Genomic DNA, 15,000 nt, shown 5'->3' with positions numbered 1-15,000 from the left:
TCTCTCCCCCTCTCTCTCTCTCTCTCTCTCTCTCTCTCTCTCTCTCTCTCTCTCTCTGTTTCATTGCCTCCCCGCGGTTCACCTGAGATTGATGATGCTCTCCTCTGATTGGTTTAATTACCCCTGTCCCTGCTGCTGCAATGCATTATGCACAACACACACACACACACACACACACACACACACACACACACACACACACACACACACACACACACACACACACACACACACACACACACACACACACACACACACACACACACACACACACACACAATAGCTATCACAGCTATAGAAAAGGCCAGATTGCTATTCATTTGCCCTGATGCATGTTGGGAAAATGCTTGTCAAAGACTGACTTGAACCAGTGAGTATTATTTAGCACCGCTGACTGGCGATTGATGTGTCAAATTGTAGACGAAGTTGACATTTTTTTTTTATTCTTGTTGTTTGTGTTGAAATACAGATGAAGACAGATAGTGAAGTGACACCTTTACTAGACATGTGTTGAGATATAACGGTGGTGGATCTTCCCAGATTGTCACGATAGGCATTGCCTCATAAAACAGGTTTTTTAATGCAGAGTTTAAGGCGTGTTTTTTTTTCTTTTAAACCTTCATGTGCTGTCATGAATTGACTGTGATGTCGGGAATGTTGCACATGGAAAACACCCAAGGCTTGTCTATATGCTACAGCTCTGAGCCCCATGTGAAATGTGCAGGCTTCAGGTTGTCTTGTTTCTCCCATGTCCTGTCAAGTTTCCCTCCTGTGTGATTGCTGCTCCCTCCCTAATGTGTTTCACCTGTGCCTCGTTGTCTCCCCTGTCTTGTCTATCTAATCCCTTGTTTTCCCTTTTAGTGTCGCAGCGTTGTCATGTTGGTGAGTTTGCTTTTGTTCTAGTTTCTAGTGTTATATTATTATTAAATCATCGCATCAACTGGGTTCGTACCTGCTGCTAGCAACCACCAACCTAACAGTATCCAAAATATATTCTCTTTAGCTTTAACTCTGGCTTTATCCAGTTAGATATTGACAAAATCTACTTTATTAAAAAATAAATAAAAAAATACAATACAATTAATAACTGTTTTAATGTAAGTAATCAACTGGCAAAGTTCCATTATGATATCTAAGTTAAAAATGTTACCCTATTCAACTGCAGTGTCTCACCCTCAATCTAACTATACCATGACAAACCCATATCGTGGCATGCGTGAGTGAGTGTGTGTGTGTGTGTGTGTGTGTGTGTGTGTGTGTGTGTGTGTGTGTGTGTGTGTGTGTGTGTTTGTGTATCAAACCCATATTTTCTGATAATTGGTTGAACTCACTCGTGACCTTCCTTTTATGTATTGAAAAAGGTCCAAGGTCATACTCTTTGTCCTCAAACTGATGGCCTTTTCTAATCTTTGTAGAAGCACATTAAAGGTGTGTGTGTGTGTGTGTGTGTGTGTGTGTGTGTGTGTGTGTGTGTGTGTGTGTGTGTGTGTGTGTGTGTGTGTGTGTGTGTGTGTGTGTGTGTGTGTGTGTGTGTGTGTGTGTGTGTGTGTGTGTGTGTGCGTGCGTGCTTGTGCATCTATAATGCAGGAGCTGACCCTGTGCCCAAACTTCTGCTTGGTTGCTCAGTTCCATTGTGCTGTGTTGTGCAGTTTACAAAGATCATTATCAGCATGTTTAGAACAATTAATGTATGCAGCCGTCTCCAGGGCAACAGAGCTGGAGAGCGTTAATGATCAACTCTAGATTCCACTCTGTAGATGCTCAAAGGCCCTATCTCACTAGGCTGGGACTAGTTGGACACAAAACTGCGAGAAAAAATGTGAATTGGCCACAGTTTTCACTTTGCAATCACACTGAGTTGGTACTTATGACACGTTTGTGAATTTTGCGCGAACCTCTGCCGAAAATTAGACCAAAATTTGCTGGGAGTTTGCGTACATGTTGCCCGATGTTTGCCCGACTACAGCCATCACCTCAAATATCATGTGACAACTGTCTTTAACGTTCAATGGATTAAACATATCCTTGTATTAGCTATGTGAATGACGGAAGTCCATCTTTGGTATTGTGTCATTTAGTTATAAGTACGGTGGCCCTCAAGGTCAAATACACAACAACATTTGACAATACACAACATTACAGAGTTAATTTTTACTGCTAATGGTTTGCAATATTATTTTTCTTTATTCATAATGGAAAATGAATTCCATAAAAGCAAAGAAAGAACCCTTTTGACAATGCAAGTCATACATTTCTGAACAAACAGACGTGACCGTGTTATCTACAAAGGAACAAAGCTATCGCACAGTGGCGGCTGTTGTTCCAGTTTTATTTTCTGTGCACTGACAGTTGAATAATAAAGTCACCATGTTGGAATTCTTCACAATAACAAAATGACACTTCACAGAAACCTTGAAATGAACAATAAAACTGATTATGCTTTTAACAGTGTGTCAATCAGCCAGCTAGAAATACACACTGAAGCAGAGTATGCAGGCATTTATTAAAAGGAAATGAGGCAATATTAAAGCTCCCATATTATACACGTTTCGGTACTATTATACACCATATTATATGGTCTTAGTGGTCCCTAATACGTTTTTCTTTAATTGTTTGCTGAAAAAAACTTTCAGATAATTTATTGTACTATGCTGATGTTCAGCTAATCTCACAATGGCCTGTTTTTTAAAAAGAGCTGCAGCTCCCCTCGTAAATATACAATCTTTGAGCTGCCCCCACCCCCTGTCCGGAAGCGAAGCCAGATACGCCTCGCCCTCTGTCTGTCAGGGCCGTGGACCAATAAGAAATAGGGGTGTGGGCTGCACAGTGGAAGCTTCTGGCTTTCCAGTTTGTGAGGTCAGAAAAGGGGAAAATTCTGACTGGAGTATATTGGGGGGGAGGGGTGGGGGTTTCAGAAAGGGGGAGAGTGAGAACAGGAGAGATTGTTATTTTTTTAAATATTTTGGCAGTCTCTAGGCACACCGTGGACCCATGGATATGTTAGAACACATTTAAAAAGTGCATTTAGCATAATATGTGACCTTTAAGTACCAATGTGGTAGTCTTAACACACACACACACACACACACACACACACACACACACAAACACAAAATTGCTATTAAGTTGTACAGCATTTTTAGGTAAAATAAAAAAAATTATCGTTCGTTACTATTCTACTATTACTCGACGGAAAAAATCCCCCCTGAAGACTTTCCAAAAGGCATTATTTTTTATATTTTATTAGATGATTCAGACACAAGAAAGGCCTTGAGTCTATTTGAAAAAGCTGTTGTAATGCAAGCCACCTACATCATCTAATCACATAGTATCTTCTTATGGGATAAATATTTCATAAAGAAAACAACAGCGATTCAGTTAATACTGAGACACTGGCCTTGTATGAAGCAGCTTTATTGTGTGTGTGTGTGTGTGTGTGCGTGTGTGTGTGTGTGTGCGTGTGTGTGTGTGTGTGTGTGTGTGTGTGTGTGTGTGTGTGCTTGTGCGTGCGTGCGTGGGTGCGTTGGTGTGTCTGTACTTGCGTGTATGTGTGTGTGTGTGTGTGTGTGTGTGTGTGTGTGTGTTTAGACCTGTGCATAAAACTACACTAAACAGAATGTGTGTGTGTGTGTGTGTGTGTGTGTGTGTGTGTGTGTGTGTGTGTGTGTGTGTGTGTGTGTGGGTGCGTGTGTGTGCTTCTGCATGTGTGGGTGCGTGGGTGTGTCTGTACTTGCGTGTATGTGTGTGTGTGTGTGTGTGTGTGTGTGTGTGTGTGTGTGTGTGTGTTGTGTGTTTGTGTGTGTGTGCCTGCTTACAAATTCTCCTCCTTCTGCCTCTTCATAATTACACAAGCCCACACACTGTCAGCGGATATATATACAGGAAGGAGAGAAATAAGATGATCAATGTGTGCATCTAATTTGGCTTCATGCAATGACATTATATCCATAATTAAAAAGAAGATTAATGGTGTCTTTATAGGATGACCTACACAGGGTAGCAGTGTGGAGCTCTGTCTGTCAACACTGTGGCTAGGCTCGGCTGAAACACACACACACACACACACACGCACACACACACACACACACACACACACACACACACACACACACACACACAAGTATAGACATACGTACACACACACACACACACGCACACACACACACACACACACACAAGTATAGACATACGCACACACGTACACACACACACACACACACACACATTCTGTTTAGTGTAGTTTTATGCACAGGTCTTTGTAATTAATAGGAATGCTTGCCCCTGTGCGTGACCTTGCTGTTAACTGGGGACATGTTTCTCTGTGGGGGGCGTAATAATGTGCTGACACTCCCCATACACCACCTCTGTGAATAATTACATTCAAATATTAAATCATGAATATAAATTAGATTAGATATGGAGATTCATGCAAGGCTAATACAGTACACGACATATGCAATAGTGTTGCCATAGGAGCTTAGTACATCCATACATACTGATTCGTCTGTCTCTTTAATGGCTGAGCAAATATTAGCTTGTTTATGGAAGATGTTTGAAGAGATTGACACTGTATTAATCACAGGCAGATAGGGCAGGAGTGAGTGAAGACTGATGCTCTCACCCTCCATATAACCATGGTTACTGTGTCAACATGGAAGAGAGCTCCTTGAAGGTGCTCCGAGGAACATTCAGTTTGTGTTAATTATAGCGCCTCCCTTTGGACTAAAGTGGTAGTGTTTTTACTACTCCAGCTGTAGTTCCTGGGTAAGCGTATACCCATGACAAAGGCATTAAGAAAAACTATATGAAAATAGCATTCTTTGCACTGATGGTCTCGTTTGCTGTTACATGTAATTTATGATCATCAGAGGAAAAATTAGACTGTTTCAGAAATATTTGAAAGCTCTTCGTAGCTACTTTAAATTGCAAAAAAAAAATAAAAAAAAATAAAATATGAATAAATATCTATTAGTCCTAGTGGTTAGACCTTTACAAACGCCTTGTCATGCTGATAGGGATATTAAATAAAACCATTGCGTATAATTTTTTGGAAGGCAAAGACTAACTTCAATTTGTATGTTTGAAAACATTTTGTAAATGTATAATTCAAGAATTGCCTTGCCACTGTTTTTAGAACATGCATTCATTGGGGACTATTCTCTCAGCATCAACAACTTTCAACTATGAACACACACACACACACACACACACACACACACACACACACACACACACACACACACACACACACACACACACACACACATACACACACACATGACCCAAAAAAGTCTTAGCTTAGAATGAGCTTAGGGGAAGACTGGAGGGTTGAGTGACAACATCATGAAATCACATGTGACAACAAATCCCCTAGACGACCCTAACCCCCAATCACTGGAGCCTACATTTCCCACAATGCAACTTGATAGCATATTTTCCAATGAGTTGACTTGTCCTTATATTTCTACATTTGCAAAACAGCTTTTGTGTCAATATTTTGAGTGTTCTTAGTCCAAACTGATTAAATTTTTCCTCTGATGATCATAAATGACATGTAACAGCAAACGAGACTATCAGTGCAAAGAATGCTATTTTTATATAGTTTTTCTTCATGCCTTTGTCGTGGGTACGCTCACCCAGGAACAACAGCTGGCGTAGTAAAACAGTACCGCTTTTGTCCAAAGTGGGTGCTAGAATTAACATAAACTGAAGGATCCTCGTAGCACCTTTAACTGTTCCTGTAATTAGCTCAGTTCAACCATAAACTCCAACTGTAGAAGCTACTTAGAAGACAAACGTGTGTCAATCATTTTTGTAGTTTTTGTCATGTCGGTATTAACTCTTGTTTGGTCAGCCTGTCCACAGACAGATGGCCTTCTAATGAGATCATACTGTGGGCGCTCACCCACTTTAGCTCTGTACTGTAGTGTGTGTGTGTGTGTGTGTGTGTGTGTGTGTGTGTGTGTGTGTGTGTGTGTGTGTGTGTGTGTGTGTGTGTGTGTGTGTGTGTGTGTGTGTGTGTGTGTGTGTGTGTGTGTGTGTGTGTGTGTGTGTGTGTGTGTGTGTGTGTGTGTGTGTGTGTGTGTGTGTCCGCTGTCTTGAAATACAGTTCTCGCCTCACAAGCCGCCATTTTTATGCTTGTCGCAGTGTAAATCTGTCGGTAAAATGCTGAGGGGAAAAGTGTTTGTGTGTGTGTGTGTGTGTGTGTGTCTCTGTGTGTGTGTGTGTGTGTGTGTGCGTGTGTGTGTGTGTGTGTCTCTGTGTGTGTGTGTGTGTGAGTGAAAAGAGAGACCTCAGACTTGATATTCAGGTCCATAAATAATGCTTGTGTTGGTGATTTTCTTCAGGGAGCACGGCAGGGCAGTAGGAGATGTGTCCCTGATGCAAACAGACGATGAAATGATGGATACATGACTCTGGTTCAGGTTAAGACACTCCAGTCTACTGAGGCGTCAATAGATTTATTACTGGGGAGAATTATCTTTGGCCCATGTACTTCAAGTGCAGACGGATTTGCTCTGTATTCAATCACGCAAGCATGCACGCACACAGACAGACAGACAGACAGACAGACAGACAGACACAGATGGACAGACAGACAGACAGACAGACAGACACAGATGGACAGACAGACAGACAGACAGACAGACAGACAGACAGACAGACAGACACACAGACACACATACAGACACAAAGACCGACAGACAGACATACACACACAGACAGATAGACACACACACACACACACACACACACACACACACACACACTTCTCTTTTTCCTCATTTTAGGGCTTGTGATGATGGCTTGGAGCCAGCAGGGAACCATTGCTGCACCTGTTCTTGCAATCAGCTCTCTCTGCTGTAAACACAGAGCTGCAGCCAGTAACATGAGCCCAGCCACAGAACTAATGGCCTCATGGCAAGGTGGCAATCACAGGCAGTCTCATCTCTATCCTACACCATTTCTTACCCGTGACATCTGCTCCATAATATCACCTAGACACATGTAGAGAAGCAGTGGGGAGCTCCATACCATTTCAGTATTAAACATTAAGTTAATGACTAAAATGCTTGTGGCTCCTTTCCAGGTTCATTTTCCTTAAAGGTGGAGGAAGTGAATCTGGAGAAGGCTTGTTGTCAAATTCACTTTTTTGTCAAAATCAGTGAATGTCACCGCAAGATGCTACTGGTTTATTATGTGTGTGTGTGTGTGTGTGGCTGAAAGAAAAATCAAGCCTTACACAGCCTATGCTCTGTAAATGGGAATGTTGCTTGCTAAGGTGGGCCTCTTTGTTTACATAACCTTTATGTACATACACATTTACAGAGCCTAAGCTGTGTATTAACCAGATATGTATTACAGTGAACGTACAGTATGGACAGGTAGCGGATAGTGAGGAGATATTCACTGATTTTGACAACAAGCGTTCTCCAGAATCACTGACTCCACCTTTAACTTGGGACAAGCAGACAGACAAGATGACAAGCAGTAAGTCATACTAATAGCTGTGGGACTCCCTGCCTTTCTCTCAGCAGGGCGTGAGCATGAATCCCAAAGTTAATTTCCATAATTAAAGACTTGTTATACGGGTGTGCTGGGACGGTGACAGCAGGCATCATGCCCTTTGTCTCTGCACCAAGAAAAGGCGTTTTCTCATCTGTGTGTTTTCCAGCTCGGTTTAATGTGAAGGCAGTAAAATCACTATGAAGGTTTTACACTGTTGGTGGGTTAAGGACATAGAGCAGCAAGTATGCTGAAGGACTTGGTCTACTCAAAATACATTTATTACTGTAAGTGATATTTCAACATTTTAAAGGTGCTACGAGGAACTTTCAGTTTGTCTTCATTCTTGCACCCCCTTTGGACAAAAGCGGTAGTGTGTTTACTACACCAGCTGTTGTTCCTGGGTGAGCGTACACATGACAAAGGCATTAAGAAAAACTATATAACAATAACATTCTTTGCACCGATGGTTGTTTGCTGTTACATGCCATTTATGATCATCAGAGGAAAAATCAAACAGTTTCAGAAGTATTCAAAAGTTCCTCAAAGCACCTTTAAGATGAGATATATCTTGAAGTTTGAGCTAGGAAAATATGCTTGTTAGGTGATTCTGTCTTATATTAAGTGTCATGATATATAGCATTATTAGACCAATAAACCTTGTAAGATTTTACTTTTTTTTTTTTTTACAGTGTAGCCTACTCCGGGGGGAGCACATGGAACTTCCAACCCAGCAAACTGGTGCGACACAGGGGTAATTGCAGCACACCTACACACACACACACACACACACACACACACACACACATTCACACACACACATTCCAGCACTTGAAACATGATATCATACGCTGTTTGTGATGTGGAAATTTTACACACATTATGTCCTTCTAAGCCAGAAAATACTGGCAGCATTGGTGACTGTTTGTGGGGCCACTTATTTATGAGTGTTTGAGTGGGCCTCAACCTGTTTTGTTATAGTCACATTATTTCCCCTAGGAGGTTTTCGAGAACTGAAGGATTTTTCGGTGCAATAAGACCATGTTGCTAAGAAGTGGAGGGTCAGCACATATTGCATGATAGATGAGGCAGTGGGACCAAGTATTCCCTCTTAACTGCATTAGTCGCTATTTGTTCTTCAGACCAAAGCACTGCAGTTTGGTGGTGTTGCATTTACTGTAAGAAAAATCCTGCCGGTTGGAAAAGGAGCTAGCTACCTTATTAGTTGACATATAAGCCCTTAGGGGAAAGGACATTACCATGATATTAGCATAGCAAATCTCAAGTCATGCTTGCAGTAGTCAGTGTCAACGTTGGGCTAAATAATACATGTGCTACAGTTCCTGGGAAATAGGTAAAAAGTAGGGTATATGTTTCTATCGTTATATTATTCAGTATGGTGGAAAGAAGGGAAGGAATATTGTTGTCACTAGATGTCTTACTTACAAGTGGATGTCAGATAATTCCTTAAGTGGGGATACTGTCTTGTGTTTGAGTGTTGCTAGTCCTTTTACTCCTATCTATCGGTGTGCCCATGCATCTACTGTAAGCAGCAAAGTGTGTGCATGCATTCATTGTTTGGACTCACGCTGTAATCAGCATCCAGAATATAGCAGCAAGATGTTTTTTTTTATTTAAGTGTTTTAAAGGAAAGGAAAGTGGGAGAGATAAGAGGACGCAGAAGAAATAAGTGAAAGAAATATGCATTCATTTTCCCACAGTCCACAAGCAAACATTAATAAGATTTCTTTTTTCCTGCTGATTTGCGGACTGATAGGCTGCACTGCACCGGCGTGAGTTGACGTAGTAATACATGGCCAAACTATGCTTGAAAAAAGTGCAAAAATAAACGTCTGTCTGCCAATTCAGTGCGGCAAAAACACTGAACTATTGATTAATTGATTGATTGATTCAATTTATTTCAGACATATCAAACATACAAAACAAAATGAAAAGCATGGAAATACAATAAACAAAAATGATGTTTAAATTATTTCACAAAAAAAGAAAAAAGAAAACAATTGATATGCCTTAAACAAGGAGTAAGAAGAAGTATGAACTTATCCTATCCCTTTAAGTAAGACTTAAATGTGCCACTGTAATAAAATAGTTGAAGCTCTCTGAACTCATCATACTCATACTCGTTTAGTATGAAGGTCCTCGTACCTACGTTTGGTACCAGAAATATCCCAAAAGCGATTTTCACTTTTTGTATATGTGTCTTTTTTTGTTTTTTAAAGTGGATTCCCTGACCATGAAAACACCTGCGACAAAGTTCCCTCAGGGACAGAGCATTCTGGGCTACAGCAGACTATGAATAATGGCCTGATGAATAAGTAATAGTCTTCTCGTCCTCGCGGGAGCTGAAACTTGTGCTTTGGTACAAATTGCCTAAAGTGACTATTCAACATGTTCAGGAGCTGTTTCTAGAGTAAATGACAAACTTATCACTTAACTGCTGCAAACTAAATAAGTCAAAGTAGCTACGAGGAACTTTTATATGTTTCTGAAACAGTCTACATTTTTCCTCTGATGATCATAAATTACATGTAACAGCAAATGAGACCATCAGTGCAAATGTTTTTTTTTTTATAGAGTTTTTCTTAATGTCTTTGTGATGGGTACACTCACCAAGGAACAACAGCTGGCGTAGTAAAAACACTTCCGCTTTAGTCCAAAGGGGGTGCAGGAAATAACACAAACTAAAAGTTCCTCGATGCACTCAATTTTGTCAAATTTACGAAACACACATTGAAGTTTGTCTCTTCGCACATCCCTTCTCAAGTTACCACACTCCAGAGGGGGTCAGAGCGCAGGGTCTGCCATAGTACAGCGCCCATGGAGCAGTTTGGGGTTAAGTGCCTTGCTCAAGGACACAATGGTAGAGATGGTAATTAGCAGTTACAAAACGTTCATCAACCACGGTTTTAAAATACTATTTACTGTGTTTCTACAGCAAAGGTTTGGATATTATGAGCTGGGAGCCATAACTAAGACATCTACATTCATTGTATTTGTAGCCTCTTTGGGTTGTATAACAATAACAGATCCATTATTAGACTGTTAGTCGTGCTATGAATCATTCCTATGATTCACCTGATTCTGTCCGACACATAAGAGAAGATGTGTACCTGAACACCTGCCTACGAAACACAACAGAAAAAAAAAACCTTCTATGCCTGACTAACTCTTTGTTTACAGTTATGTGTGCAGAACTCCAATAGTCTCTGCTTTGTTTGGTCCTTAAAGCTTTATCACTTAAAGTAGCTACAAGGAACTTTAGTTTTCCTTAATGCCTTTGTCATGGTTACGCTCACCTAGGAACAACAGCTGGTGTGGTAAAAACACAAGGGGTGCAAGAATTAACACAAACTGAACGTTACTCATAGTAACTATCAACCTCATGTAATTAATAATACAGATATTATAGACAGAGCTTTTAAAAAAATCTACTGTGACGAAGTAAAATATACTTTCTTTAATCTAATGGTGATTTGATTAATGTGAAATGCTTCATTCTAATCGATATAGTGTGTCTGCATTGCTATGATTAGGGCCTGATTGAGTCTGATTATGATTATAAAACACGATGCATGTTTCACACAAGATAAACAGAGATTTGCCCATTTAAAGCTTGACTAATTCAACGTAATCAAAACCCATTTTAGCTTCTGATTGGATTTCTGTGAGTCATAAACATTGGCAAATTACATGTTTTAAAAATAACAATATTCATATAGCAGTTATGGGTGTCATGCAGTCATCTTCTAGCAGAGTCACAACACACACACACACACACACACACACACACACACACACACACACACACACACACACACACACACACACACACACACACACACACACACACACACACACACACACACACACACACACACTTTAATGCTTTTCTCATTGTGTGTATGTAATCGGTCACGTCTATTTGCTTAAAGTGGCTACGAGGAACTTTCGTTTGTGTTACTTCTTGCACCCACTTTGGACAAAAGTGGTAGTGCTTTTACTATGCCAGCTGTTGTTCCTGGGTGAGCGTACACATGTCAAAGGCATTAAGAAAAACTACATACAAATTGCATTCTTTGCACTGCTGGTCTCATTTGCTATAACATGTAATCTATGATCATCAGAGGAAAAATTAGACTGTTCCAGAAATGTGTAAAAGTTCCTCATAGCTACTTTAAACTCCTAATTCTTCTGTTTTACTGCAGTGGTCATAAACCTGTACCATTGTGTTAAAGGCCGGTTTCAGTGCAGGCATGTACAGTCACCCCTTGTTTGAGCTTAGGTACTGTGGCAGTAACAGTGAATGACAGAGACTCAATTTAGTCTTGATATTGTCTCTCTCCTTTCTCTCTCTTTTGATTGGCTCCTGAACTCTCCAGGCAATGGCAGAGAGTTCTAGAATGATGTAGCAATTCAGGTGATTGCATCAATAGATGGCAGAGCACAATGTTCAATGCTCACTCCTGCAGCACCGAATGAAGCCATTACTGCCATTGTAAAAGCCCTGTGTGTGTGTGTGTGATTGTGTGATTGTGTGATTGTGTGTGTGTGTGTGTGTGTGTGTGTGTGTGTGTGTGTGTGTGTGTGTGTGTGTGTGTGTGTGAAAGCCCTGTAGCCAGATCTGAGATCAAAAGGACAGAAAATGATTGTTCAACGCCGCCGCTCGCATTTTTCCACAAGCCCCGTAACCTCATTTAAGACTCAATAACTTGGAATTAAAATGAAAGTGGGAGTTATTATTATAGCCTGCCAAGTGTGTGTGTGTGTGTGTGTGTGTGTGAGAGAGAGAGAGTGAAAGAGAGAGCGAGAGAGAGAGAGAGAGAGAGAGAGAGAGAATGAGAGAGAGAATCTGTAATGACACAGAGTCAGATCTAAGCTTTCATACAACAACTTGTCTAGGGAGCCATTTTGTTAGGGAAGTAAATTAATAAGGAAACGTTATTTGAATATGAATGGAAAATTCATCAATAAACAGCGTCTGAATTTGAACAGTAATGTCAGAATTATTTCTCTCACTCAATGGATTTCTCCCCAGATTGATACCATTTGCAGTAAATGTCGTATACAGTGCTCAATTTATGATTTATGAGTTTGCCAACAAGCGTTCTCTAGAATCACTGACTCCACCTTTAACAGGCATATTCTAGCAAAGGTCCCAAGCAGAACACTACTGGGGGATGAAGATGTGTCTAGCTGTTTAGATATTGTGTCCTTGGTATGTTGCTGTAGTATCCCTGTGTGTGTGTGTGTGTGTGTGTGTGTGTGTGTGTGTGTGTGTGTGTGTGTGTGTGTGTGTGTGTGTGTGTGTGTGTGTGTGTGTGTGTGTGTGTGTGTGTGTGTGTGTGTGTGTGTGTGTGTGTGTGTGTGTGTGTGTGTGTGTGTTGATCCCATGTTCTTCTATACAGTACAATACACCACGGACCCATTACTGCTTCTGCTACCTCTGCACCACTCTTTTCACATTTACACTCAATTGCTCAGTACAGGGCAATATCCAACACTCAGCCACCATGCACTACACGCACGCACGCACGCACGCACGCACGCACACACACACACACACACACACACACACACACACACACACATACCTGCCACCAGAATGCTCTGACAAGTACTCAAGCAACTTACCTTAATCACATTTTAATGGTGTTTTGATCCTCACAAACTTCGATGGATTATCATAATGTTCTAAGACTTAACAAGTAGCACCATCTGGGATCGCAGGACAATTATGATTTACTAAAGTAAATAAATAAATGTCAGATGTGTTTGAGGTATTAATAGATATAATAATATTATTCCCAGGGACAAAGACTGCAAATTAGCTGAAGCTAGACGTCTTATATGCATCACATTTTCCCATTTTTTGGTGGCAATGTTATATGTATTGTCCCTGTCAAATAAACATTAAAATAAAAAAAATAAAAAAATAATGCATTGCATATAATCTAGTTAAAATGCTTTATTTTGTGTAAGCTTTATTAGAGGTTATATGATTAAAACTATGCCCCATCCTTATCTTAGTAGATCAGCAAGGTGCAAGAGAGAAAACATTAAGATTAAAACTGGACTAAACATACACACACACACACACACACACACACACACACACACACACACACACACACACACTTTGACATTATTTGGGGGTATTAGTTTTTAAAAGAATGTATTTCTTTTATTAGACAGTTTGGAGAGACAGAGATGAAATGGGGCAGAGAGGGGGATGACATAAAGAGAATGACCCGGGCTGGATTCTAACAGGCAGTAACAGGCCAGGCTAACAGGCCAACGGCACTAGTGTGATGGGCCCTAAGTCTGGTCTGCTGTGAAGGGGGGGCTTTTACAACTACACCACAATCATCCCCTTATTTGGAGATGTTTCAGTAAGGAAATGCAACTGAAGCTGTGTGAGTAGGGAGATGAAAAAAGATGATTTTGGAAGGTGAGGGGCATCTTGATGTGGGATAACATGTCACATCAAACTGACATAAACAACGACAACCTGATTTCTCAGAAACAATGTTGAAATGAATCAAAGGGATGGTCTTTACATGTTCCTATCCCAGATGGTTATGTTGTAAATCCTTCTTCATGACCAGTCCTTGTGGGTGAGACTTACCCTGCGTTCCAATTCCCATACTTCCCTACTATTTACTATGCCAGAAAAAGATTTAGGATGTCCCAATACATGCACGTCAATTGTAGTATGCTGAAAATTATTTGTCTGTTAGTATTTGTCTTTATTCTTGACAATTCTCAACATAATGAAAAAAAAAAATATTTATTAGAATATATGTGTTTACTGATTGATGTTTAATATGGTTTTAGAGCAATTAAACCATCTGTTCATCTGTCAGTTAAGGGAATGGAATTGTGGAAATCATTTAAATTAGTCTTTTCTCATATCACCTCTCAAGTTCCCACACTCCAGAGGGGGTCAGAGCACAGGGTACAGCGCCCCTGGAGCAGTTTGGGGTAAAGTGTCTTGCTCATGGACACAATGGTAGAGATGGTGGGCACCGTAGATGTAATAGCAGCCACCACTAGTTTTACTACTGACACCCTCCTGTCCGGTGCCGGGGATCCAACCAGAGACCTCATGGTTACTGGGAGGAGGAACCAGAGACCTCATGGTTACTGGGAGGAGGAACCAGAGACCTCATGGTTACTGAGAGGAGGAACCAGAGACCTCATGGTTACTGGGAGGAGGAACCAGAGACCTCATGGTCACTGGGAGGAGGAACCAGAGACCTCATGGTTACTGGGAGGAGGAACCAGAGACCTCATGGTTACTGGGAGGAGGAACCAGAGACCTCATGGTTACTGGGAGGAACCAGAGACCTCATGGTTACTGGGAGGAGGAACCAAAGACCTCATGGTTACTGGGAGGAGGAACCAGAGACCTCATGTTTACTGTGAGGAACCAGAGACCTCATGTTTACTGGGAGGAGGAACCAGAGACCTTG

This window comes from Ammodytes marinus (assembly GCF_949987685.1).
Source record: "Ammodytes marinus genome assembly, chromosome: 24".
NCBI lineage: Eukaryota > Metazoa > Chordata > Actinopteri > Uranoscopiformes > Ammodytidae > Ammodytes > Ammodytes marinus.
Note: the sequence above shows the minus strand (reverse complement) of the source record.